The 26,396-nt window shown below is 37.1% G+C and overlaps 1 protein-coding gene and 1 long non-coding RNA gene across 2 annotated transcripts in view; both read right to left on the bottom strand.

Annotated features, from left to right (window-relative positions):
• The window catches only part of LOC122980554 (adenosine receptor A1-like), a 719,840-nt gene that overhangs the window by 491,013 nt on the left and 202,431 nt on the right, over positions 1-26,396 (bottom strand). The gene's annotated exons all lie outside the window — the stretch shown is intronic.
• LOC122980566 overlaps positions 1,202-26,396 on the bottom strand; it is a 45,933-nt gene continuing 20,738 nt past the window's right edge. Inside the window, exons 2-3 of the long non-coding RNA XR_006403052.1 lie at positions 19,697-19,829; positions 1,202-1,463 (exon numbers count right to left, since the gene is read on the bottom strand). This is a non-coding gene — a long non-coding RNA (uncharacterized LOC122980566). The remainder of the gene's footprint in view (positions 1,464-19,696; positions 19,830-26,396) is intronic.

Here is a 26,396-nt window from a genome sequence, read left to right as displayed (position 1 = left end):
TAAATATTTCTGTGTAGCTGCTCCAGCAACTTAGTGATGTATGATCTGAGCTGCTGAATTAAAATCTCTCTTTTCTCTCACATGTGTCCTATAATGATGCTGTGGTCATCCTGCTCCCTGCAGATCCTCTCATCTCAACTCAGGACATTCCTTCAGCACTCCTCTGCAGCATTTACAACTGTCTTTTTAAACATGTTTCAGTACAAGTTTGTCCATAATTTAGCCGGTAACCAATTTTTCACTGCAAAGGTGACCCATCCTTTGTCCTTTATACTTCTTTCAATGAGTTAGTTACTGAAAACAGTTGCTACAGCCTCTGTAAGACACTTAAGTCCAAATGTCAGATTTGTCTGAATTTTCTCAGGTAAAACTACAGTGATAGGCAAACACAGCCTTTAATGTGTAAACTGTAGTAAACATTATTTTTAAACTGTTTACTATAGTAAACAGTTTAAAAATAATAGTTTGTCCAGAGTTAGAAAAGAAGATCAACACCAGCCTTCTATTTGTACAGTAAACATGAAGCTACCAGTGAACTTAGCTTAGCACAAAGACTGTAAACAGCTAGCCTGGGTTTGTCCAAAGATAACAAAATCCACCTATCAACATCTTGTTTATTTTAATCTGTACAAAAATTAAAGTGTACAGTCTACAAGGTGCAGTTTTGGAGGATTATTCTTGGGCAAGAGCAGTGACTTCCTGAGCCAGGCTAGCTGTTTACAACTGCTTCCAGTCTTTATGCTAAACACATTAGAGCTGTGAAACATACATCAGTATCTGACAAAACAGTGTCACCTCAAGGTCAGTTTAGTAGCTTTTCTGGAGCTTTCTGTCATATCACATGATCTTCATCAACAGATGGAGTTTGTTCAGTGATGGCAGGCAATTGTAGATGTTTAAATTTCAGTGTTGTCACTATGATGAACTCTTGTACTTGTTGCAGTTAAAAGTTGAGCTCACACATCGATATGTTTTGTGATTAGCAGAGCTGCTAAATTAATTGTAACTATAAAACAAAAGTGATATTTTTCAGCTACTGTTGGTAGAACAGTGTAATTTGATTTTAAAAAGATGATGATGTTTATGACCTTTTTCTCTCATATAAATGTGATTTATCCCCGTCATATAAACAAAAAAAACCCAAAACAAACAAAAAAATTACTTTCAATTGAAATTGAAAGCAAATAATAATCTTGTTTATTGTTTATTATTGCGGACATAATAGTTAACAAATATATGGTTTGACATCTGAAATATTTCTCTCATTACCTTTAATGAGGTGCATAAAAAGAGAGAAAGTTGCAGTTGGCAACAAGCTCTCCTTTGGAAGCCTTCAACCATCGTTCATCCATGCCCACTTCTTTATGCTTTGAAAGTGCTGCATCTGCCAGACCATCAGAGGAAGCGTGCCGAGGAGGCCTCTCTTCTCCGAGATCCCTTGCTGCTTTGATGCCTCAATAGACCTGCGGCCAATAAGACACAAAGAGAGGTGGAGAGATTACTGATGCAACATATCTGAGTTTATAGTTGGATGATGTGCTTCGGGGCACAGGAGGAAAGTCAGACACTCGGTTTGAGAAGAACTTTAACGTACAACCTCAAGTTTGAAGCAATATCATACAATCACTACTCACATCTGTGGTGGGGCTGATTTTTTTTTTTTTTTGCCTACTGTGACCTTTTATGTAGGTTTTTATTAGCTGAATCATATCTTATCATCACTTCAAATCTGTATACATGGGTAAAATGTTTGGTTGACTTAAATATATTAAAACTAGTAAGGAAATTGCCCACAGAGCATCCAATTTGCATGTACATGCATTGTCTAAGATTTTGTAATTAATCTAATTTGTGCTTTTATTTGTCTTGTAAGAACAAGGTTATGAGCAGAATTATTTAGAATTAGTTATGAGCAGAATTAGCAGATCTTCAGCACATATTTCATTCATTACGCACCTTTAATCAACTCTTCTGCTCCAATATCTCATAAGATTTTACCGAGCAACAAAAATGTCTGTTTCACCTGAATAGAAAACTAACCTGAGTGAGATAAAAGAAGTGAGTGGAAAAAGAGATGAGAGGTGCAGAGGATGTCTGGGTTATACTGTAGATAATCTTGGGGATATTATTGTGGATGTGCTTTTAGCCAATGTACCCTCTGCCTCAACCTTGCCCGGAGCTAGAGTAGAGTTAGGGCAGCATGCCTGAGGCCTGGCCATGTCTGAGTGATTAGATAAAGCAGGAGAGGCCAAACGATGGAAGCCAAAGCCAAGTTTATACTGCACTGACCACTCTGAGTCCAACATTACATCGTCAAGCACAGCAGGAGGCTGTCACCACTTTTATTCATTCACAGCACCTTCAAAGGAAGTAAACACTGCAAGTGGTTGTGTTGATTCATGTAAACATTTTCCTTGCTGATTAATTCTCCAAAACAAAACATTTTTGCACATTTGTGGCACTTGTCATGCCTTGACCATGAGCTTTGACAGCACAGCTGGCTGGGGGACACTGTTATATATTTCATGCTGCGTAAGTGCAGCTTTTTCTCTACCCTGCTTTATGGTAATGAGATTCACTGAGGTGTCAAATACTGCTCTGGGCGTATTCCCATCTCCCAGTGCAGGTCAGAAGAGACCAACGCTTCGACAGTTGCAGATGTAGCCATATCATGTCTGACATGACAGTGAGGTTTGAAAACACTGCAGCAAAACAGTTTGGCCTTTCCCTATACAAACAGGACGTCCTTTAAAGACCTGAATGTTTTATAATCTGAAACGACCCCTTCTTTAAATGAGACATATTTTCATATGCACATGAATCCATTATAGCCATGTTATCTATCCATCCATTAAATCAAACCCTCAGGTGCTGGAATGCATTTGGGAAAAATGCGAGAATCTGTGAAACAACAATATGTGGATCTGTTGCAAGCCCAGTTGTATTTTTCAGAGCTGACTATCAAGCAGAGAGGAATGTTTTTTAATGGGATTCACACTGCACCAAACCAGTAGTCAGGGACCTCAGAGGTGTCCACAGTGGAAGCTCTGGGGATACATGATAGCAAGGATGAGGCAGCACTCGTCAGGATGCTTCTCTTCCCTATCAGATGGTTTCAGTTTGAATCTTTGAAGGTAGCCACATGACTAATTTCACTAGATAAATCTACAGCTATGGAAAATGTCACAGCACTGTACATGTGCAGAGTCAAACCCCAGATGTAGGCAACATCCTGCACCTCATGTGTTGCAAATAAAAAAAGGAATAGTTAAGATTTTCCTGTGAGAAAAGGAGCTTATGAGAAAAGGAAGAATGTGGAATTTGCAGCTTTATATTTGATGCCACAGCTTCCTCTTTTTACTACAAAGATTCATGAAAAATGGATAACGAGGTGAATAATCTCTAGACGGAAAAAAAAAGTTGACAGTATACAAATCACGGCATGTGAAAATGTACAATATGATGACAATTTTGAAAAACAACATTCGTTACGCAGATGCACAGCCATTTCCGAGCTAATTGACAAGTTATAATGATAGAAAGTTATTTCCCTGAATTCCAGCCAAAGTGCTTCCACGGTGTGATGCCCACAGGAAAAGCACCATCTGTACAGCATTCCATAAACGTTTTGCCATTTTCATTTTTAGACAAATGCTTTCTTGATGAGCAGGTTTTGTTTCATTATCTGCCTTAATGAGTCAAAGGTTTTGTCCCACAGCTTTATTGACATGTTTGTAGCGGGCTGTTGGTTCTGTTTTGTGGTGGAAAAATATATAAATTATAACAACACTGTGAGGCCTTCTGTGAGTGTGATTGATGGCTTTGTGAGCGTTTTACGCCATCTAGTTATGGAGTGCAGGTCTTTTCTCATCAAGTGAAAGAAATTAACCATATAGGAACCCAAGGCTCTCCAATCCCTGGTCTTTTCTTTTGCAAATGCTTCTTTTCAGATTATGTTCCTCTCATGTTGCTATATTCTTTTTAATCCCCTTCCCTTGCTCCCTGGCAGATGTTTGCTTAATTTTGGCTTGCACAGTAGTAATTTATTTCTTGTAGAAGCCATAACAGCACTGAGCAGGTAAACAACAACTGCCTCTTAGTGAAATGGTAAACATGAGCTAATATAGAGTCTAAAGGTGGATCAGTAGGAAGACTCTGGCTGAAACCCACAATATCTGCCATACTGCACTATATGTGTGGCCACATATGTTTGTCATTGCGTGCCATTGTCCCTTCTCCGCCCCCCCTGGGAACTATAGCATGGACAGTGCCCCTTCTACTTCACAGATGGAGCTTGCAATTGGAAACCTCCAGTGAATAATCTTCTCATTACTTATCATGATGAACTGTGGCATGCAAATATCAATAAGGGACTGTGGTGAAGCAATCTAATTAAGGCCTAAAACCAGGAGTCTCATTAGTGCTGAGTCTCTGATAATGCAAATGACACCCTACTAGTAATCAACCTTGAATATAAATGGCCCCGGCAAATCCACCACTACAGGTGATTCTGTCTACCTGGATGTGATTAAAGACTTGAGTCAACACTGCTCTGTTTGGGGTTTTAGAAGAGAAATTAGTATGTACTTCTCCATTCTCTGTGCAGATACAGTGACCAGAAAACTGTGCCCTAAAGGAAAATGTGTTGGAAATCTACGAATTTCAGCTATTATGTTGCTGCCCGGGGTGTGGTGCATTATATATGCTTGTCATGAAACTTTTGACTGCGGATATTTTGTTCAGTACAAAGTCACTTGGCCTGGCACAGCACAACTCACTCTACTGGCAGATAAAACTGTCATGATTCTGCAAAATCCTGGATTATGTTCAATACCATTTTGTTTGTTTTCTGTTTATTTTTCTTTCGTTTTTTGCATCCAACGCCTATGTTTTTAAAATTCAGTACACTTCTCCTTTATTGGCACTAAATCACAGCATTGGGCCTAAAAAGTGCGTAATCATCCAATATGAATGTAATTCTTTGGATACTAGGCTTTAGAGGCGTTCAACTTGAGGCACATGCACCCTCAAATATTTGAGATTGGGTTTAGAAATTGTTAATTCTATTTTTGTTTTTTTTTGTTTGTGAGCTTACTTACTGAACATTAAATAATCAACAGTCCTGGCTACCTAACCAGCTAATGTTACCCCTGGGTTTAAAGCCTTTTCACTAACATTTTCTTATTCAATATTGCTATTAAAAGCAATATAATGTTAATAAGTGTCATTTAATTACAGTGCTAGATAGCTACTGATCACAAACATAGAAGCAAAAGCACAATATTACTTGTGAAACTGTGCGCCTTCAAAAACATTGACTGTATGACAACCCTGCTTTTGTAGAAGTAATACAAATAAAACAGCAGCAGGGTTAACAACTGCTTCCTTTAAGGGGGTCAGCAAACATGTCCTCTACCTCTGTAATAAGCAACAACAAACACCTGATACTCACATTTGAAGCGATGCTTCTTGGAGAAAACAAGGGTTTTAACTTCTCCTCGGTCTTCCTTGGCTTTGAAATTGTTAATGACATCTTTTTATTGAGTGATAATGCAGTGGAGGGGATGGGTCAGCACAAGCAGCCTATCACCAGAGAGGGAAGAGAGACATGATGCAACAAAAATGCAACCTGACAGAGAAATCCCTCTGAGGTATTAAAGTCTACCTAGTGCTCCCTGTGGCCATTTCACACTGGCTGTGGGGACCACGTTCTCTTGAGCTTCAGGCACAAGACAAACACGATGTTTGTTTCCACACTGTTTACAATTACATGGTTGACATGTTACTGTATATATTGGGCTTAACAATGCTTTGAAATCAAAGACATTTAAGTGTTTTTATATTTTAATTATAAGAGTCTTATTGAAATGAAATGTAGACTCAGACTCTCATCTAACCAGTCCTCCCAAAGTCTTTGATTATTTCACCTCTAAACACCCTCTTTTGATCTCAAAGTAAAGGTGAAACTTTAACCTGGTTTGGCAAGAAGGGCAGATATATCATATTGTCACTTGTTTTTTTAAGCCTGATTTCATTTTGAGTGAGCCCTGTGGAAAATCTCTTCCTCTGCTGTTTCCTAATGTAACCCAGATTTAAATGCCAAAAAATGGTCTATAGGCGTGTCATCATGTTATTCCGCAAAATGCTGGAAATCTTGAAATGCACCAGGAAGTTTTAAGGAAAACATGGTGCAACAAAATGTAAATAACACCAAAAAATATATAACTAAATGACTCCTAGAATCAATGGATTCCATAAATTGATATATAAATCTTGGATACTCTTCTAAATCTCAAAAAGGAACCAGATGGTCTAACTTACCTGTGCTGTGCAGAGCAGCAAGGATGTTGACTTAGCTTTTCATTACGGCCTTTGTGCTTGCTTTTACACCACATCTCTCTACTTGGGTCTTGTACAATCCTGCTATGCAAACCACTAAAACCCACCTAAACTGCAAATGTTATAGGAATAGTTTTTACTGAGAGTTAGATGCTCTGCCTATTTCTTGGTGAATAACAGAGCAAAGTGACTTCCTGTAGTGAGTCTTGTTGTCACAGTGATGTACTGGGTAGATGGATAAACTGTTGTTCATCACAAAATAGTTAGAGCACATAACTCACCCTAAATCCACAGATGTTTTCACATTAGTATTTGGATTAAACAAACAACATGCAGGCTAGTTGTTTCTTCCTGCTTCCAGCCTTCATGCTGGTAATCACCTCCTGGCTTCAGCTCCATAGTTACCACACAGACATGACAGTGGGAGTGATCTTCTCATCTAACTCTTCTAAAGAAAGCAAATGAGCGTGTGTCTAAAGGTTCCCGTCTCATAATTTTTTGGCAAATAGGCATTTTACCCAACAGCCACAACTAGAAGGAAATTTCTTTTATCTCCTTGTTTTTTTTTCTTGTCATCTGCTCGATCCTCTTTTTTAAATTCACTTTCAGACGATGACTCATTCCTTCTCTCCAAGCACTTATAGACCCTGAAGACTTGACACCAGTCTGAGCCAAACTACAACTTCAAAAAAGTGTTTGATTTCGTCATGTCCGGTCTGGCCAGGCAGGCTTACATAAGGTGATCTCTTCCAAGATTTGGCAAGAGTGAAATCAGAGAACTGTTCTGCCAACAGCCAATGTGAGTTTAGCTCAAGTGGGAAAAAAAGACAATGAATTAGAAGAAAAGTCCCATTTTTTTTAAACAACTTCCCACTCATTTCACATTAGTGGAGACTGCCAAATCAAACTGCGCCACTCTTGATTTGACAGTTTTATACAGAAGGAGAAGCAGAAGGAGAAAAAATGCTCACCAGGTTTCTAAGATTGATATGTCTTTGGATTGTTATCTCCTAAATATACACCGCTAACACTCTGAGTTTGATTCAGAGGCCCAGTGTACAATTATAATAAACCACACGTTTTCAGAGACAACAACTGTGTGAGAAATAACATTGCTGTAATAGTGCTCCATGTGTTGCACCATTACAGCAAATTCCAAAGCACTTCAGATTGGTAGCACTTTAGATTATAGCTACCTTCTTCCATAACTGCAGAACCACCATCTGCTTAGACATCAGAAGACTAGATGCAGCTTGATACACCCTCCTGTTACAAAAGCACATCATCCATAAGACCTTTACAAAATACTTGTAAATGAGCGATTGGCTGATAGTTACATGTTGAGAAATGTAATCATTTGCAAACAGAATTTAGCATATTTGTGCTGAGATTTGGTCTTAAGGGAAGGTGAAGGACAATGAAAGAGTCATGGACTGAAATCAGCAGAACATCAATATTGAGATTAAATCAATATACACACATGATCCTGTCCTGCTTCCAGTGATGGCCACACATGTTTGAATCCATTTCATTCAGTTTGAAGGAAATGGCTGGAGATTTTTCTACTTTTTTGCTATTGTCAACAAATCTCATGCGCAGAGGCAAACAAACATTGAACTGATCCTACTTACAAGTATTGTGTATGTATCGAAAGCCTGATATATTGTATTCCTCTGTGCCATAGACCTCAGTTGTCCAAAAATGATTTAAAACATGTCAGTGAGCCATACAGTTGCACTGGGTGACATGTTCCTTCACCAGGAAGAGTTTGGGGATGTTAGTTTGTTTAGAAAGAGCTCTAAAGACTAAAAACCCGCATGTTTTTCAGTCTCCCGAGAGTAGTTCTGTGTAAGGCAGATGCCACTGTGTATGCACAGGAACAATGTTCTGTTTACAGAGCTTTGCTAGCTTGTTGTGCTACATGGCAAAACCTCTTGACATTGTGCTATAATGTAAATTTCTCAAAGAACTTCAGTACAGAGCTGGCGAAACCACTGTAAACGGAACCACGTTCCCACACATGCACAGTGATGTTTGCCTTATACGGAACTAATCTCCCGAGACTGAAAAAATGATCTCTGTTATTCGTCTTTGGAGCTGCTTCTAAACAAACTAAAATTCTTTGTGATGAAGCAACATGTCACACAGTGCAATCATGTGGTTCTCTGATGTGTTTTTAGTAGTTTTTGGACAACAACAGAGGTCTACGGCACAAAGGAATAAGATATATCAGGCTTTGGATACATACACAATACTTGTAAGTAGATAAATTCATTGTTGGTTTGGCTCTGCACATGAGATTTGTTGAAAATAAGAAAAATATAGAAAATATCCAGCCATATCCTTAATAATAATAACAGCTTAAAGTATATGTACATGAAATTTTGTGTGTTTGTGTAAGACATGCAAAGGTATTACACCTCAGGGAAAGACAGGAACTCTAGTTTAAAATGCAACAATATATAAAAAAGTGCTACAATAAATTATTAATGTTGGGCAAAGTGTGGACTGTTCATTAGTGCTTCACAGCAAAAAGAAAAAAAGAATTTCGGACAGACATAATACCCAAAAAGGGTCAATTGTGCAGGAACGACATATCTTTCTTTTGTGACTAATACATTTTCATGTCATCCAGCAGCTTGATTAAAATGGCTGTCAGTGTCAGCATGTAACCAGATTACTAAATTATTCTTTATACTAAAACTGGATGTTCTGTGAAGAGCTCCTGCTGCGAGCCTTTCAACGCATGTTAGAGGTAAAGTGAAGCTCGTTAGCAGTGTGTATTCTGAAGAAGAGGATTTGAAGAGTCAGCTTCTTCTATAGTATAGGTGTTAACTTCTCAGGGTCTTCATATATGATACAACCAGTGATGTTCCTCCATGCTGCCAAATGTGAAATCTGTTTTTCTTTTGTGGCACAGCTTTCATTGTTCATAAGAATAATCGCATTTTGTTTTGCACTTTGTGGTATAATATATTTTCTCCTCCATCTCTTCCCACTTCTTTCTCCTCATTTACACAATACCCAATGTATTTATTATGAATCCATTCAAACTGTAAAAAATCTTGAGAGTGTTTCCTACACACGCCACAATCTATCTTAAGTTATAGGAGGGCACCTGTAGAGGAGGCTATTTTTCACCAAGCTCACTCTCAAGCTCAGTCGGCTTACAATCATTAATATGATAGTGGGCTGAGTCTCTGAAAAGCTTTGAGCAGCCTTGAAGAAAATCCAATTATGATCTTTGATTCCTCTCCAGAAACAGATTACCTATCTCACTAATGTCATTTTCCTTCCCATTCATGCCCTCTCTAAATGAGACGATTGAGAGACTGTGTGGGTGTTCCAAATGTGTGGCGATGATGATGACTATCTATTCCTTACAGGTCTATCAGATGGACAGCTCGCATTATGTATAAATGCTTTTCTTGAAATTCCCAGCTGCATGAGATGAACTTTATAAGGATTATTCGAACCTCTCCACATATTGAGTTAGGGCAAAAGGGGAAAGAGGATTTTTATTTTCTCCCTTTGCGAGGATTTTAATTCAAATGAAATGAGGGCAGACTGACATCCAGATTTTTATTTACAACTACTGGGCCCTTCATCAGCTATAGCAGATGGGGCAAAGTCTGTCAGTTCCACGAACTGTAGGTCTCTGAAGATACAAGAAGAAAAAAAGTGAATTTTGGCTTGTTGTATAATTCACCCTCCCCCCAGATATCTTTAATATAAATATTTCCAACAAAGCACATAACTTTTTCACAATGTCAGCTCTTTTAACCACTGTTACTGAACTGTTAGTGGTTAAACTCTACTTCCTAGAATTGACATTATTTACTGTCTTTAAAGTGATGAATAATTCATGACATTACAGCTTACTACAGCTAAACCCTGAGGGCATCACACTGATAATTAGATCCTGGATAGCTGTATGTACAGTGATCATACTGGGATCAAATACTGCAGCATTTGCAAATAATAATATGCATTTTGTTATTTTGTTTTTTGTGTAGCTGAATAGCTACAATGTGTACGGTAGATAAACTTTGTGTCAAGACAGTTCCCAATCATACATAGACATGACTGCTCCCTGTCAGGTCAACATTAGAGCATCGACAGGGACTGTGTACAGGAGATTTAGACATTACATAATAGAGCTAGAGCTAGGTTAGTCTATTAATTGATTAGTTGCCAAATGTTAAATTAATTGCCAAATATTTTGATAATCGAATAATCATTTTGAGTCATTTTTTGAAATTCTCTGATTCCAGCTTCTCAAATGTGAATATTTTCTGGTTTCTTTAGTCCTTAATGATAGAAAGCTGAATATCTTTGGGTTGTGGACTGTTGATCGGGACAAAAGAAGCACATTTGGGGATGTAATTTTGGGCTTTGGGAATCAGTGATCAAAATTTTTCGCCATTTTCTGACATTTTATAGACCAAACAACTAATCGATTAATTGAGAAAATAATCCACTGATTAATAAATAGTTTGTTGTAGCCTTAATACATATTGGTGAGATTATAAAAAACAACGAATACTGAATTAACAGGATTTTCTAAAAGTTTTATTTCTGTCTTTTGGGGTTCTATGTCTTGTCATTTGATGTTGCTGGAGGATAGCATGTCATTCACTATGTAATATACCAAAGTGTAACTACAGCACCTGCACAAATATTCCTGCCAGTGTACCTCTGATACTACCTCAAAAGCTCTGGCAACATTGCAGGCACATTGGCACGCAGGCAGAGTCCTCCCTGCCAACCATTAGAACTCCACACCTGAGGCTAAGTGAGCAGCAGTCACACAAGCCCCAAAAGAACCAGCTCAGCTTTGCTATGTTGTTGTTTTTGTTGCTTTTTTTTGCCTTCAGACTACATCTATTAAGGATCTCTTTCTTATTCCAGTTGCATATATGCATCACAATATGTGAACATGAGCTTAGTGCATGTCTCTGCTGATTTCTTACAGTAAATGTCAGCAGTGTTTCATCTTACGCTTTTCATTTTTAAGAGATGCCCTTGATTCAGCAGTCTTTCTAAGAATGAAGGGGACATGAAGGTGTGTAAGTTGTAGATTCAAGGGGGGAAGCAGACTTATGGTCAGGTGGAAAGATGGACAGACGGACAGGCAGGGCATGGTTGACTCCTCTTTTCTTCCTTGTCTTGAATGATCAGAATCTTCATTGGAATTCGGCAACATACACGGCTGGGTAGTTAGCATGTCTCCAAGGTTAACATTTTTAATGCAAGACTGAGGGATTCAGAGAAGTGCTCCTTTGAAGTTTCTTGTTGGAGTCAGAAGGGAGGCTGCGAGGCTGTTGAAGACTGTCTGCGATATTGACATTAAAACTCAACACATAGAATGATGCCAATTGAAATTTCATAGTGTTCCCTTCGGGAAGCTGGGGAGTTGGGCATGCCAATGTGAGATGAATAATGAAACTTCCCTCGCTTTGCTCATTTTTTATTTAATGTGGAACTCTCCTTTGTTGCTCCCTGAAGCTCCACGGGAGCCGGTGTGCACGTAATACAGGTGTAGAGTCAAAAGAAAAGAGTCAAGTTTTTTTTTATATATATGCATGAAATTGGGCATGAAGGTTAAATGATTATGAATAGTCTTTTGTTGTGGATTTATGGATCACTGCTGACTTTCACTATTGTATGTCTTCACATGGTGAGTGTGTAAAGCAGGATTTTGTAATGAGTTTGGGGTGTGTTTTGAATGCATTTTTTTGTTTTTTTCTTCTTCTCTAGGATTGACAAAGATACCTCAGGGTATATTTGAATCACGCCATTGAATACACACACACACACACACCCACACACACACACACATAAAAAGTGGCATGCAGTTTTCCCGACCTTCCTTCACATTCAAAACAGGTTGAACGTGCTTCCCATTACTTACACTGTCAGTTTAGCTCATAGGGATGTAGTCTCACTTGGGGTTACCTCCATTTATCAAGAACTGTATTTGCCACATTTCACTCACTGGATACATCATCTGGCCAGTCCAGGGATGACTGTTGAATCTAGACTTTAAACCGTTGGGTCTTTGCCTACCTTGGATCAGACTTTGCAGGAAGCAGTGGTGCCAGATGCAAATGATGTAAACACTAGGGCTGGGTATCATTTAAAAAATTATGATACCAGTACCAATGCCAGTACCCTTAAAGTGATACTGATACCAATAGAGTACTTCATTCAATACCTTTTTTTTCTACTTCATTCAATACCCATCATGTGAAAGTGCATTTGAAACATACATTTTGAAAGTGTTCAAATTATTGAAATATTTATTAAATAACTGTACAAAACTGTACCTTGAAGTATTATCACCACAGATTGTATGGTTGTAGATGCTGCAGTAGTAGACCAATCACATGCGGCACTATTATATCAAAGAATGCTTGCTGTGATTGGCTGCGAGCAAAGCCATACAAATAGTCATTTTTTCCAGATCTGGGTGAATGCAGGTATTGTTTCACTGGAGAAGTTTTGATTCTAATTGGTACTGGGTTATTTCGGTCGATACCTTAAAGGTATCGAGTACCTATACCCAGCCCTAGTAAGAGCAGAGTGATATTGTGACATTCAAAAATAGAAAAAATGGGTTTTAAGTCAGAATTTACACATATCAGTCAGCACTTATTTGGTGGTTTATAGGTTCAAAGATGTCTTGGTGTCCTCGAACCAAATTTGTTAGAAAAGTGAATGTTTTTTGGGTGTCTAGATTACATTTTACATTGTTACCATTTAATCAACCACATTTCATTGACTGTTTTAATTTCATTTTTTTTATTTTTAATAAATTTATCAAGAAATCCCATGAAAAGTCTAAGACCAATATTAAATTGATCCTATAGACAAGTATTGTCTGTATAGCCAAAGCCTGATGTAATCTATTCCTCTGTGCCTTTTGTTGTCCAGTGACATGTTCCTTCATTATAGTGAACATGGGAACTGTATTTATATATATCTGTTTATTTTGACTCAATCTCACATACAGTTCATTTGCTGCAGATTCACAAGAACACCAAATGTGTATTAGTCTGTGGCTAAAAATAGTCCCCAACTAATGCAATATTAATTCCTGTCTGAGTAAAGTTTGCTAAAAACTACAGTGCCCGGCTGTTTTAAGAAATGACTTGGTCTTTTTTTTTAAACTATATATTAGTGACCTGTTTTTGAAGATTTACCACTTCAATAGGAACCAATGATATTGGGGCTGAGAACCACAGACAGGGTGGGAAAGAACATTTAACAACATTTAAATATGCCAACTAACACATTGTTGATTTTGGACTTTTCATGAGATTTGTTAATTTGTTGTGTTAATTATTTTAGTTATTAGCTTGTTCTGTCAAGCTGAGAACACCACCTGTTGCTCTGTCATTTGGCCCTCATGAGAGTTTGTGTGTCCCATTCTGTATCTCAGAGTTGATATAAATTGGGATGAAGACTTGACAAAGTACAGCTAGACCTCCTGGTAAAGTGTCCTTTCTGCATTAAAAGCCAGACAGGAGCTCCCATACAAGACTGATATCCAACCAGTGATATACGATACTAATATTTATCCAGACAAAATAGCACATATGTTGTTTTTCATTCCTCTATGAGGGATAGTTTTAGGCTTTATGCATTCAGGCAGTGATACTGAGATTCAACACTACGAGACTTTCTAAACATCTGTTGTTTTCCATTTGTCAGAAACACCTGCCTTACCTGTTCCCCTCTCATCCACCCCTCTCACTCTACATCTCCTCTGTTCTCGCTTTTATCTGGTAGTGTTGCAACACAGCCTCCGGGGACTCCATGCCCACCTCTTCCTCATAGCTCACCTCCCAAAAGGTTAATAACCTAATGAAAAGTCAAGGTCATCCGTGTGCCGCAGCTGAGTGCTGGGGAAGCAAAAAACTAGAGAGAAACTGCCAGGGTGTTGTATTGGATTTTGATTTGAGTAAACAAAGGTGCTCACCTACATCAACCCCTTTAAAGGGTTACAGTAAGAGCAGTGGATCTTGGAGCTTTTTCCTTTTGGCTTTTTTATGAGATCATGAGGTCAAGGGGCAAGAGGCTTGCTTGTGTCTCCCATTATGCTATTGTCTCTGAAGTATTTAATGGCATTGGAGATAATGTGTGCTGCCAAATATGAAGAAAAATAGCGTGTAGGCCATGCCATCAAAATAAAAATGATTCCCTTAACCTTTTGGGATATGAATTAAATCATATGCTCTGTCTGGAATAGACCTACTATACTTTTGTGCACGGCGTTGATCATCATGAGTTATTTTTCTTTCCATTGAAGTTATGTCCAAAAAAGAGGAATGGTGACTCTCACATTTAGGGAAAGTTGGTATTACTCCAGTGGCGTCATTCAAGAGGTTTCCTCACTTTTAAAAACCCTGTGAGAGTGCAAATGATCCACCTGTGAGACAGTAGAACCAGTGAGTCATGCTAATTAGCAATTACATCCACAATCACCCATGTTAATTCACTTAGGAGGAGGTCAGCATAATTCATTCTCATTTTCAGAAACTAGGACTGACATTAAATTAATGCACCTAAAATAAGTGGCATTTAAGAACCAGAGTCTTCCACTCACAGGAGCAGCCACAGGCACACACACACACACACACACACACACAAAGACACACACCGGTTATCTCTACACCATTTTCTTCTTTCATTCAGTCCCTACACACAGTCACAAATTTTCACACACTCTTTCTGATTCAATCTTTAGCTCTTTCAGGTTTTATCGTCATTGAAATCTAAAATCTCTCGTCGCTCTCCAACACACATGTCAGTACATGGATGGTGTCTTGGGGGAGAGCTTACATGATTTTCCGCTTGTTTCTTGTCAAACAACATTTCCTGACCACACAGTTGCAACCTTTGGCATTCACATCAAATGCAGTCTCCAACAAAGGACAGATTCAATATCATGAGTTATCTGAAAAAGTCAGAAGGACACATGTTGTGCAAAACAACAATACTGGATAGTTTTGTCAGATTTTGATATTTTTACATACATATGGTGTAAGCACATAAACATCTTTGTGATAAGGAGCCCTTAAACTTGTTTTTTTTTTTCACTTTCTCGCCGAAAGTTAGATTAGAGGGTGAAGAAGACAGAGGTTATGTGCTGGACGATTTCTTGGCTGGGCACAGTTGAGTGGACTTCCTGGAGTCTCTCCTGGTTGCCTGGCAACCTCACAGTAAAGACAAGACAAAGCTAACGGGCTACTGTATCTTAAAGAGGACATATTAAGCACATTTCAAGGTCTGTATTTTTAATCTGGGGATCTACTGGAACATCTCTGCATGATTTGCAGTTCAAAAAACTCCTTATTTTATTCATACTGACCTTTTCCGCAGCCTCTCACTTCAGCAAGATGTTGAACTATTCTTTTGAAGAATTTTGACAAAGATATGTGCTAGAAGAGACATTTTACAGTTGAAAAAGACATTTGTCCATGCTTACAAGTGGAAAAACTATTTTATATTACCCCTAAATATATCTTTGGCAATGCAATACATCTGCTATAAGGAGGTCAAATAGGAGGTCAAAACCTCGAGTGCTTCCGTGGTTCAATGATAAAACTCAGGCCTTTATAATAGAAAAGCCGAGTGTAAATAGAACGCAAGGCAGTTTTATTTATAAACCACGTTTCATACACAGAGATAGATTCAAGGTGCTATACAGAGAACTAAGGCAACACAATACAAAGTTAAAATAACACAACTGAAAAAGAGTTAAATAAAATATATAGAGAGATAAAAATAAAAAATATATATTTAAAAGAATAAAAACAAAACAATTAAAAAATAATAGTAATACAATAATAATAAGACCTTGGGTTTTAAAGACATTTAGTTAAAAGCACTTGAGAACAATAAGGTTTTCAGTCTGGATTTGAAAGCTGTGAGGTTTGAGGCATTTCTCAGACCATCAGGCAGTGCTGTGCTGCATAATGACTAAAAGCCGCTTCTCCTTGTTTAGAGTTTGCCCAGGGCACCACTGGCAGTCCACTCCCTAGTGATCTAAGAGGTTTCACAGGGCTATATTGCTAAAGCATATCAGTCCTATATTTAGGGCCAACTCCATGTAGAGATTTATAAATAAGTAATAAGACTTTAAAATCAATTCTGTGGCTTATTGGCAACCAGTGTAGAGATTTAAGAACTGGGGTGATGTGGAAGGCTAATAAATTTCAAATCTTCTATCTCGATATTTTGAGAAATTGAATGCTCACATATCAGAGGATGGTTAAGTATGCAAAAGCTGCATTTTTCTCACACCTTATATTAAAAACTGTCACAACTCTGAGGTTCTGTTCCAAGGCATATATTCTGTCATTAGCCCCTCTCTCAACCACAGCCTTGAAGCCTCCACATAGAAGTGTGAGGGATTTTTAGCTTGTTTTACTGCTTTTATGATGTTGTTCCAACAAAATTTCTAAAATATGTCTTTGACACTGTAGGTCCTACACTTTAAATTCTAATTAGTTAACCTTACTTTAAAAAAAGCATGCAAACTGATTGCCTTAAAAAAAACTAAGTGGAATAGTTATTTTATGCTGTACTAACAAATGCTTATTTAGTGTAGTATCCTTACACTTGTTTAAGTTACTAATAAAACCTGTACAGAGTACTTGATGATTTACTTTAGATGTACTCTTGACTTAGTATAGACAACTCAGAATTACTATTTCAAACAACTAAATCATTTCAAGTGTAGTATCCTGTCTATTGTCAGCAGTTCTCTGGCCACAGCTACTTTTCCTTCTAGCTTTAAGCATGCAGTAGTTCAGCCTCTCCTTAAAAAGCCCAGCCTTGATCTGTCTAATCTCATTAACTTTAGACCCATCTCCAAGCTTCGATTTTTATCAAAAGTTTTAGAAAAAACTGTTTTTACCCAATCAATATCTTACCTAAATCATAATATTTAAAAAAAAAATTCCAGTCAGGTTTTAGGGCACTACACCATAGAGAAACAGCCCTTTTCAAAGTAGCCAATCCTCCTTGTAGCAGATGCAGGAGAATGCTCAGTTTTAATCCTTCTAGATCTGAGTGCAGCACTCGACACCGTAGATCATACTATTTTATTTGAAGGCCTTGAATATTGGGTAGGTATCTCAGACTTAACATTGAGCTGGTTTAAATCCTATTATCCAATAGAACTTTCTCTGCCACAGTATAGGTAAGTCTTCATCACTTGTGGGGTTCCACAGGGCTCTTTTCTTGGCCCCATCCTCTTCTCCTTCTACATGCTTCCACTTGGTCATATAATTTGTAGGCATAATGTTTCTTTTTACAGTTTATGCTGATGACGCACAGTTATATCTACTTATAAGACATGATAATCCCAATTGCTTTAACACTCTCAGAAACTGTCTCGAGAACATTAAGTATTGGATGTCCAACAACTTTCTGCAGTTTCTGCTTTCAGCAAAATTAAAATCAGAACTCAGGCAGCCAAACTCAAGGAATCTTAAATTACATGATGTCACTGACTTATCATCTAATATAAAGCTTGTGACCAGAAACTTAATTGATTAAGTGATATTTTGACATTGATCTGACTTTTGAGGGTCAGGTAAAGAGAGTTGTGCAGTCTGGCTTCCTTCAGTTGAAGAATATATCAAAAGTCAAATCAGTTTCATCTTATGCTGATTTAGAGAAGGTAATTCATGCTTTTATTTCATCTCGCCTTGAGTATTTCAACTCTTTGTACTCCTGCCTCAGTCAAAATCACTCTCACGTCTTCAGCTTATTCAAAATGCCACAGCTGGATTTTAACTGGCACCAAATGTAGAGACAATATTATCCCAATCTTAGCACATCTGCACTGGTTACCACTTAGATTTAGTATTGATTTCAAGATTTTACTGATTGTTTTTAAAGTCAGGCAAGGTATAGCCCCTAGATAAACTATATTGCTGACCCGTTAACCCCCTATAAGCCAGAACGTAGTCAACAATCCTCAGCCCTTTTGGCTGTTCCACAGTCGAGGCTCAAGACTAAAGGTGACTGTGCTTCCTCTATTAAGGCACCTAGACTGAGGAATGACCTGCCTGAGGAAGTTAGGCTAGCTAAATCAGTTTCATCTTTTAAATCCCTTCTAAAAACACACTTTTACAGACAGGCCTTTATGTGAATCACTCCTTACGCACTGCTGTTCAGGAGTTTGGGACCACTTTGTGTTTTCTGTTTTTAATTGTTTGTTTGTTTGTTTGTTTTTATCTATTGTATGACCTATGTTCCTATTTTGATTAATATTGTTATTGTTTTATGCAAATAAAGTCAATAATAATAATAATAATAATAATAATAATAATAATAATAATAATAATAATAATAATAATAATTATAATAATAATAATAATAATAATAATAATAATAATAATAATAATAATAATAATAAGCTAATGTCAGCCAATATATCAGCTCATTTATCAATATAAATTTGGAGGATTTTTTTTACAATATAAAAACCTGCATGGCACTTCAGGGTCTCTGTGGTTTTTTTTAATCTCTATACCACATCTGATATGCATAAAGAGCGGCTCACACTGCTGGGAGCCTGAAAACAAATTCAAATAAAAATATCTTTGGGGAAACAGAACATCTACTAATTTGCCTTTTTTGTGGCAATGCGTAATTGCAATGAGCAATTAAGAATACATTTCACTGAAAAAAAAGACAGCACACAATCCATCACACCATCCAGATGCCCTATCAAGAGATTACTTGATAAGTTGCCCTGCCTAATCTAGTTAACGCGGTAATTTTTCACATTTTAATGATTCATTTCCTCAACAAAGTCCAGTCTGTGGACACTCCCTCTTCTAAATGGGAAAGCCAGCCACATTGATTGTATTGGAAAACGGATAGTTCCGCTTATTGTTCTTGCGAGTGTGTTTAGTTAGAAGCGGCTGATACTAGTTCTTAAAATACAACTCTTCATTTCTGTAATACCCAGTCATATGATGACTGTTAGTTATGTTTCATGCAAATACTGTTTACTTCTGTTCAATGTTTTCTAACCTGTAAGCATAATTATCTGAAGTACCCTACACTCAGTACAGTAGTGATTTACACACTACACAAATCCTATGAATTTTCCTATCTGCATTTGCAGATAAACAAGAAATCCAATCCACAGGCTTTGCTGTTTAAGCTCAGAGTTCAATTCCAGCTGACAGATTCAAGGAGATTTTCTTAGCAACCTGTACTTTCGCCATTAACCACAGAATGTGAACCAGCAACCCTGGACATGTAGTAAATTGCATCAGATGCTATCATCAATCTCTATCTGTTGGCAACATGTCTTATATAAACTTACCAGAGCCAAGGAGCTGCAGTCTGCTGGATTGTGCTGTATCTCAGTCGCACAGGCCCCTTCAGAAAGTCTTGTGTGACAGGCCATGAAAGACCTGCTTGATAGACTATAGTGCCCATGGGATTTTCAATTTCTCCTGGATTTTTAAGTAAAACAAACAAACAAAAACAGTTATTACAGGGTGGCTGGTGTTTTTGCCAGACTGTACTCAAGTTTAATTTTGGTGATTAATTGATATTATGATTATGGGAACACAATATTTTTTTTTTCCATTTTGTATTGCTGATTTGTTTCACTTTGATTGCAACTGGTTCAAACATTTGTCAGAGTTCCTATATTCATAAATATCTAATACCAAAACTTTTTTTTTGTTCCTTGACTCATTCATAATGTATCAACACAGTGGAGAAAAGACATATGTGCTGTATGTGTGTGTGTGTGTGTGTGTGTGTGTGTGTGTGTGTGTGTGTGTGTGTGTGTGTGTGTGTGTGTGTGTGACTTTGGGTGGGGTGGGGATGTTTGTGGCAGTCAGCCATCTGCAGCATAAAGATGCTAAAATACTTTGAAATGCTACAAGAAATAAATATTTCTACATAAACTACAGGTTTGTTTTAATACATTTTGGTTATTGAAGGATGCTGACAAAATGCCTTAATAGTGGCAGGTCTGAAACAATATTTGGATGTGTTTCTCATCCCTCCTTTCTAGTTTTTAATTCATTTCTGCAGGCAAGAGATGAGCAAATTCCCACACATTGTCCTTTACTTATTAGAGATACAACATTTCGGGCCTTAGCCAACATCTGCTCAGGTGAGGCCAATCAAGGACCATGAACTATGAGTCAATCAGCCCCACAGTCTGTAATTATTCAGCCTATTAAAAGGCACCTTGACATTCCACAGTCTATAATGGACAGCAACTACATCAACTTATATACAAACATTGAACAATATAATTAAAGTTAAAATCAATTTATCCAAAATCATCTCTTCCATAAAGACAATAATTATAATATTAGGCTAATGGTAAATCTCAGGGTAATATTATCATAATTTCACTTATTTCATCCTATGCACCTGTCTACAAGAAACTGAAGGTGTGCAGAAGCCTTTACTGTCATAATTCATTTCTGTCAAATGGAAAGACTTATTGTGATAAGCTTACAAGCCTACTTCATACCCACCTCAACCATTTAGACCTACTTCAAAACTGTCTTTTATTCAAGGTTTTAGAAAAAGTCGTTTCCCCTTAAGTATCTACTTTTTTTTAATCAGTCTGACTATAAAGCCCTTCACAGCACCAAAACAGCTGCCCATAAACTCACTAATGATCTACCACTGGCTGCCAGTGTTAAGGATTGCTCTATTTTAATCCCTCTTGATCTTAGTACTGCCTTTGATACAGCTGATCGTTCCATTTTACTTGACAAAAAAATGGGTTGACACCGCAGGCACAGTGTTCATACACACTGTACCTCACTGGCAGGTCTTTGTCCCTCAACACATTTTTATCGTTTTCATTCCTCTTGTGCTGGGTGTTCACTGAGGTTTAATTCAAGGTCCTCTGCTGCTTTCGACAAATAAAATACATTAGAGCTGAAATAATTAGTTGATTCAACAATTATTATTATAATAAATTAGTCATTTAAATTATTTTTTAAACGAAAATGCAGAACATTCTTTGCCTTCAGCTTCGTCAATTTCCTGCTTTCCATTATCTTATTTCATATTAAAGTGAATATCTTTGGCTTTTGTATCATTGGTTTAACAAAACAAACTATTTGAAGATCGAAGCTTTGTAATGGCATTTTTCACCATTGCAAATAATCAGTAGTTGCAAAACATCTTTCTATAGCTTGATGCATAAAAAACAGAAATGCCATCAAAGTCAGATGTTAATTTAGCAGGTGCCTTGTAATTTAATAGTAAATGTGATCAATTAAATAATTAATTTATTGAAGACTTGTCAACCTCCTGTTAACTTCTTCTGTAATCTCACTATCTACAAGACAGAACAACATATTTTTTTCACTGCAAGCTCAATACTGCAGATCCAAGTGTAAGTCACCGTTCTCTCAAGTAATCAATTATCAATCAAAGATCATGTGATGAATTCTGAACTTTCCCTCTGAACCAGACCAGATCAGACCAGATCAGATCAGACCAACACTCTTTTGGTCTATCCAAAAATATAAAAAACCCTTTTAAGTTTAGAGTTAAAGCACAGATAGTTGTGCTATACAGAATGCCTTATAAATAGAAGGTCAATGCAGGAAACCAGTAGTCAATCCTAAGTTTTTTTTCTTTCTCCAGTTAATCATTTAGTATTGATTTTTGAGATATTGGGTTTGACACACTGGATTTTGATGAGAGATTTCAGTTGTTCAGTGTCAGAATAAAGCTGTTGAACTCAAGTACTCAAGTGACTGTGTGAATTTCTCCAAGGTTCTCCTTGTGCTCGCTCTCAATGAAATGAGGCACAGTTCAGCAGTTACTACCTGCTCCACACTGTTATCCTGAGAGGATCAATATCTAATTCAGACTACACTGGCTTTCGCCAATAACCACCTTACAGACCGAATCACTTGTCCTAAAAATATGTCGCACCTCGGGTGCCTTTGTGTCGGTCTGGCCTAATGAGATGTCTGTATGACAACACCTACTTGTGTCAACATCATCACCTTCACCATGACTGCCGCCATCATCACCCTGCCTACAACACTCCAGTGTGGTGATGTTACACTCACATATAATAATGGTTTCATCTCACTGTGGTTTAGCGAAACATAACTGGATATCATATGCATGTTTAAGTTTACTTGTGCTGGCATCATGTTAGTCAAACAAAACTTAAAAGGATTTTAAACTCATGTTTACATATGCAAAATTCTGGATATACTCAATGAAAAACTGAATGTCCAAATCAAATGATCATTTCTCAAACTGTCACAAACTGCATTGCAGAGAAGAGGTGATGTGGGGACATGATGAAGAATTACTTGAATGGTTTTTAAAACCTAAATTTAAATTTAATTGAGTCTGTGACTGTGATGTCACCACAGTCTAAATAATAAAACATTTGTTCAGTTTGGCTGTTGGATCTTCAAATTTACTGATGCAGATGAAAAAATATGTCAACATACGCCAATTTGGATGAACGCCTGTTTTGTCTTAGAAAGCATTTTCTTTTTCAGTGTTTTTCTGCATTTTTCTGCAGTGTGTTCAGGACACACATGGAGACTGGCATAGAATCAGTTTTCATAGATTATCAATGGGAGTCAGTTTTATTTTTATAGCCCAAAATCACAAACTCATGTTAGGGGGATTTACAATCTATACAACACCCTTGATACCCTTACATCAGTTCAGTTAAAGAAATCATTGCCAATCATGTCAAATCCCCTCACCCTCTTGTATTGAAAGTTTGATAATGAGAGCCGAGACCAGTTTTTCCTACATGAAAACTAGAATTCTTGTTTCTGAGCACATGGGACACTAGAGTATATACAGGAAACAGCAGCCGAAGCATATATTAAAACTCTTTTGGGGTGCAAACACATTTCTGGATATATTTCAAGTCTTGTAGCCATAATACTTGACGTGCATATTAATGCACAACTTTGTTGTTCGTCTCAATGATACACGCAGTAATCACATGTGATGTTATGAGTAACACTGTAGTGATAACACTGTGTAATAAAAGTAAAAATAAAACTATTAGGGAACTATTATCATTATTAAACAACAAATCAACATAAACAACATCCCTTTTTAAAGACTAGTGAAAACTGGAGCAAGTAAGCAGGAAAAGCACACAAATCTCACAGACAATGAGGTTTAAGTCCTGCTAAATAGTCTGCCAAACCAAAATGTTTAATTTGGCAATTTCACAAGTGGGTTGTCCAAGAGAAAGAGGCAGCATGGGGCCAGTGACAAATGATGGTAATGTTGTATCAATTGTAGGAAGAACTGTGACAGAGCTGAAGAAAGAATCATTTGACCTCATTTGACCTCATTTGACGTGAATTGCAAGTTGTTTTCTCAATTAATCATTAAATCATTTCAGTAAATTGTGAAAAATGCCAATGGTGACGTCTTCAAATAGCTTGTTTTGTCTGATCAGCAACCAAAAATCCAAAGACATTCAGTTTATTTGCAAGTATCACAGAGAAAAGCTTCAAATGATCACATTTGAGAGGCAAATACTTGGCATTTTTGCTAAACAGATGATTAAAACAATTATTCAATTATAAAAATAGTTGCCAGTTCATTTTCTGTCAATCAACGACAAAGCAATTTATCAGCTAATCGTTGCCGCTCTAATATAGATAAAATAGGTTAAATGTGTGGTGTCACCATTGACATCCATGTGATATTGGTGCATGTTTACATGAAAATCCTACCTAGGTGAAGCTTCAATGAATAATACACTGACTTTACTGAGTTTTCCCTGCTCATAAAATCCCATCTGCATGTGTGCATACCAGCAAACATCTCATGATCTATTGGTCCCTTTAATGAACAACACATTAACTTTCAGTATGCCGCGTAGTGGACCCATTTATTTTTTCAGTCCATAAACTACCTCATATATGATCCCAACAGTCATCCTTATTAAGCAAAGGCATTACTGTTGTACGCTTGTCAACGTTTGTGATTTGTAGAGAAACAACTTTCTTGAAGTAGTAGCAGAAGTATCAAGCAAGGAACATTTGTATTGTTTGTCCTGGACTCTGCAAAAAAATATGCAAGTTTTGCATCAGCACTGACATCTCACATCAGCACAAGACCTTTTAATTAAAGGGTTTTTGCTCCTAAAACAAAGCCATGAGATAAAAGATTGCATTGTAGATGGCAGCACATTTATCACAAGGGTCTCAAATGCAATGTAGTTTTTTTCCACACTCATTTGTTGCAAAGATAACAGCAGTTTCATAGTTTATACATTTTTAGGAAGGTTGGAGAGACTGTAATCGCCTCCAGTTTCCTCTCAAACCATCCAAAAAAGACATTTTAAAAGCATCAAAAAGGGCATTTTTAACAAAAACATCCCTTATGTGGTAAGGTAATGCAGTTGAGGCAGAAGCACTTATTACAATCATCCCTGTGGATCTCTTCTTTTCAGTCAAACCAGTGAATTATTGACTCATGTTGACATGAGAGCGCAGGCCACCATCAGATCATCTTCAATCTGCTCCTGGTTTGAAATGCCAGAAGTACATCTTTTTTTGTGTGTTGTAGAGTTGCATTACAAAGGAAGGCTGAATATACAGTATATGCTCGCTGGTACTCTTGACATTTTTCTCTTTGTTCAAGAAATGATGGTATTATTGGTTTACATGAGTAGACAAGTGCAGGATACTCATGCCTTTGTTATCATATGTTCATGACTCATAGTGACACTCCTGAGAGTCTCTTCACCTTTTTTCAGAATGTCTCATTTGAATCAGATAAATGAAAAAAAAAATAGGATCCTTTAAACCTACTTCTATTCAAGCCACTTAAATGAACAGTGTTTATAAAAATAAAAAAAAAATAAATAATAAGAAGAGAAATTATCTACTTAAGACCACAACTATGTAAAAATTTTAAAAATAACTTTGTTGTTCAAAAGAGAGGTTGGGACTTTTTGAGTGGAATTCTGTACAGGCATTGTTCTTATGTTTGTTTGTTTTTGTTGGTCTTTATCTGTTGTCATGGAGTCCTAAAAGTGCTACGGATGAAATGACACCAGCTATGGATCCATCTCCAGGGCAACTGAGTAAACTTCCATCTGCTGATAAAGACCATGTGATATGTTTGAAAGCTGTCCAAAAAAGCTGGTAAGTAGACTTTGAGTTGGGATTGTTTACTATTTCCAATGTCAAAAATCAGCTTTCATGCTTGATTTTTGTTTTTGTTTGTGTTGTTGTTGTTGTTTTTGGAGTTAGCATCAAGTTGCTAACAGACAGACAGGCTACCACAGTTTATCTCACAAATTATTCTCAGTTTGTTTCTTTCTGCATGTGAACTGTTTATATTAATCTGACCTTTCAAAATTGATTTGCGAGACCATAAACACTGAGGCAATGTGTGATACCTGTCATTGTTTTTAGAAACTGATAGTAGAGATTAGTTCTGGATTTAAAATGATCCTGTTTGTTGACAGATGTCAGATATTGAATGGATTTAAGGTCAGAGTGAATTTTTATTGCTGGAAGGAAACAATCCCCAGTATGGTATATCAGACAGAGAAAACAAAAAACATTCATATAACAAATGTGTAAAATCTGCATTTTTTTTTTTTTTTTTTACAATGACCTTTTGTGTTCCAAGTTCAATCAAATCCAATTCTCTGGTGCACCTCATCTACCTGATCTCAGCAAGCTGTGAAAAGCTCGAGTCATCATCTAACACCAGCACCAGAAAGCCAGATCTTGACATTTAAATAAAAGATGATGCAATTCAAAAGAAGTGCTGGGCTTCATAGGAAATCTGATAACACAGAATAGCTTTTACCCCGATTTCATAAGGAGGTCCTCACTTGAAGGAAGCATTATTTTTATCTTCTGTGCTACATTGCCAGAAAATTAAATATTGATGGGGAGCTTTTCCCATATTTACATACAATGTATTTTTTTTCTGTAGGTGAGCCTTTTTCAAGGGCAGTGTTTTTTATCATGGTGATTCACTAACCTCTCATTTAATTGTGCTGTTGAATTTCA

This window comes from Thunnus albacares, chromosome 4 (assembly GCF_914725855.1).
Source record: "Thunnus albacares chromosome 4, fThuAlb1.1, whole genome shotgun sequence".
In the NCBI taxonomy this organism is placed as follows: Eukaryota; Metazoa; Chordata; class Actinopteri; order Scombriformes; family Scombridae; genus Thunnus; species Thunnus albacares.
Note: the sequence above shows the minus strand (reverse complement) of the source record. Positions and strands in the feature narration are given on the sequence as shown.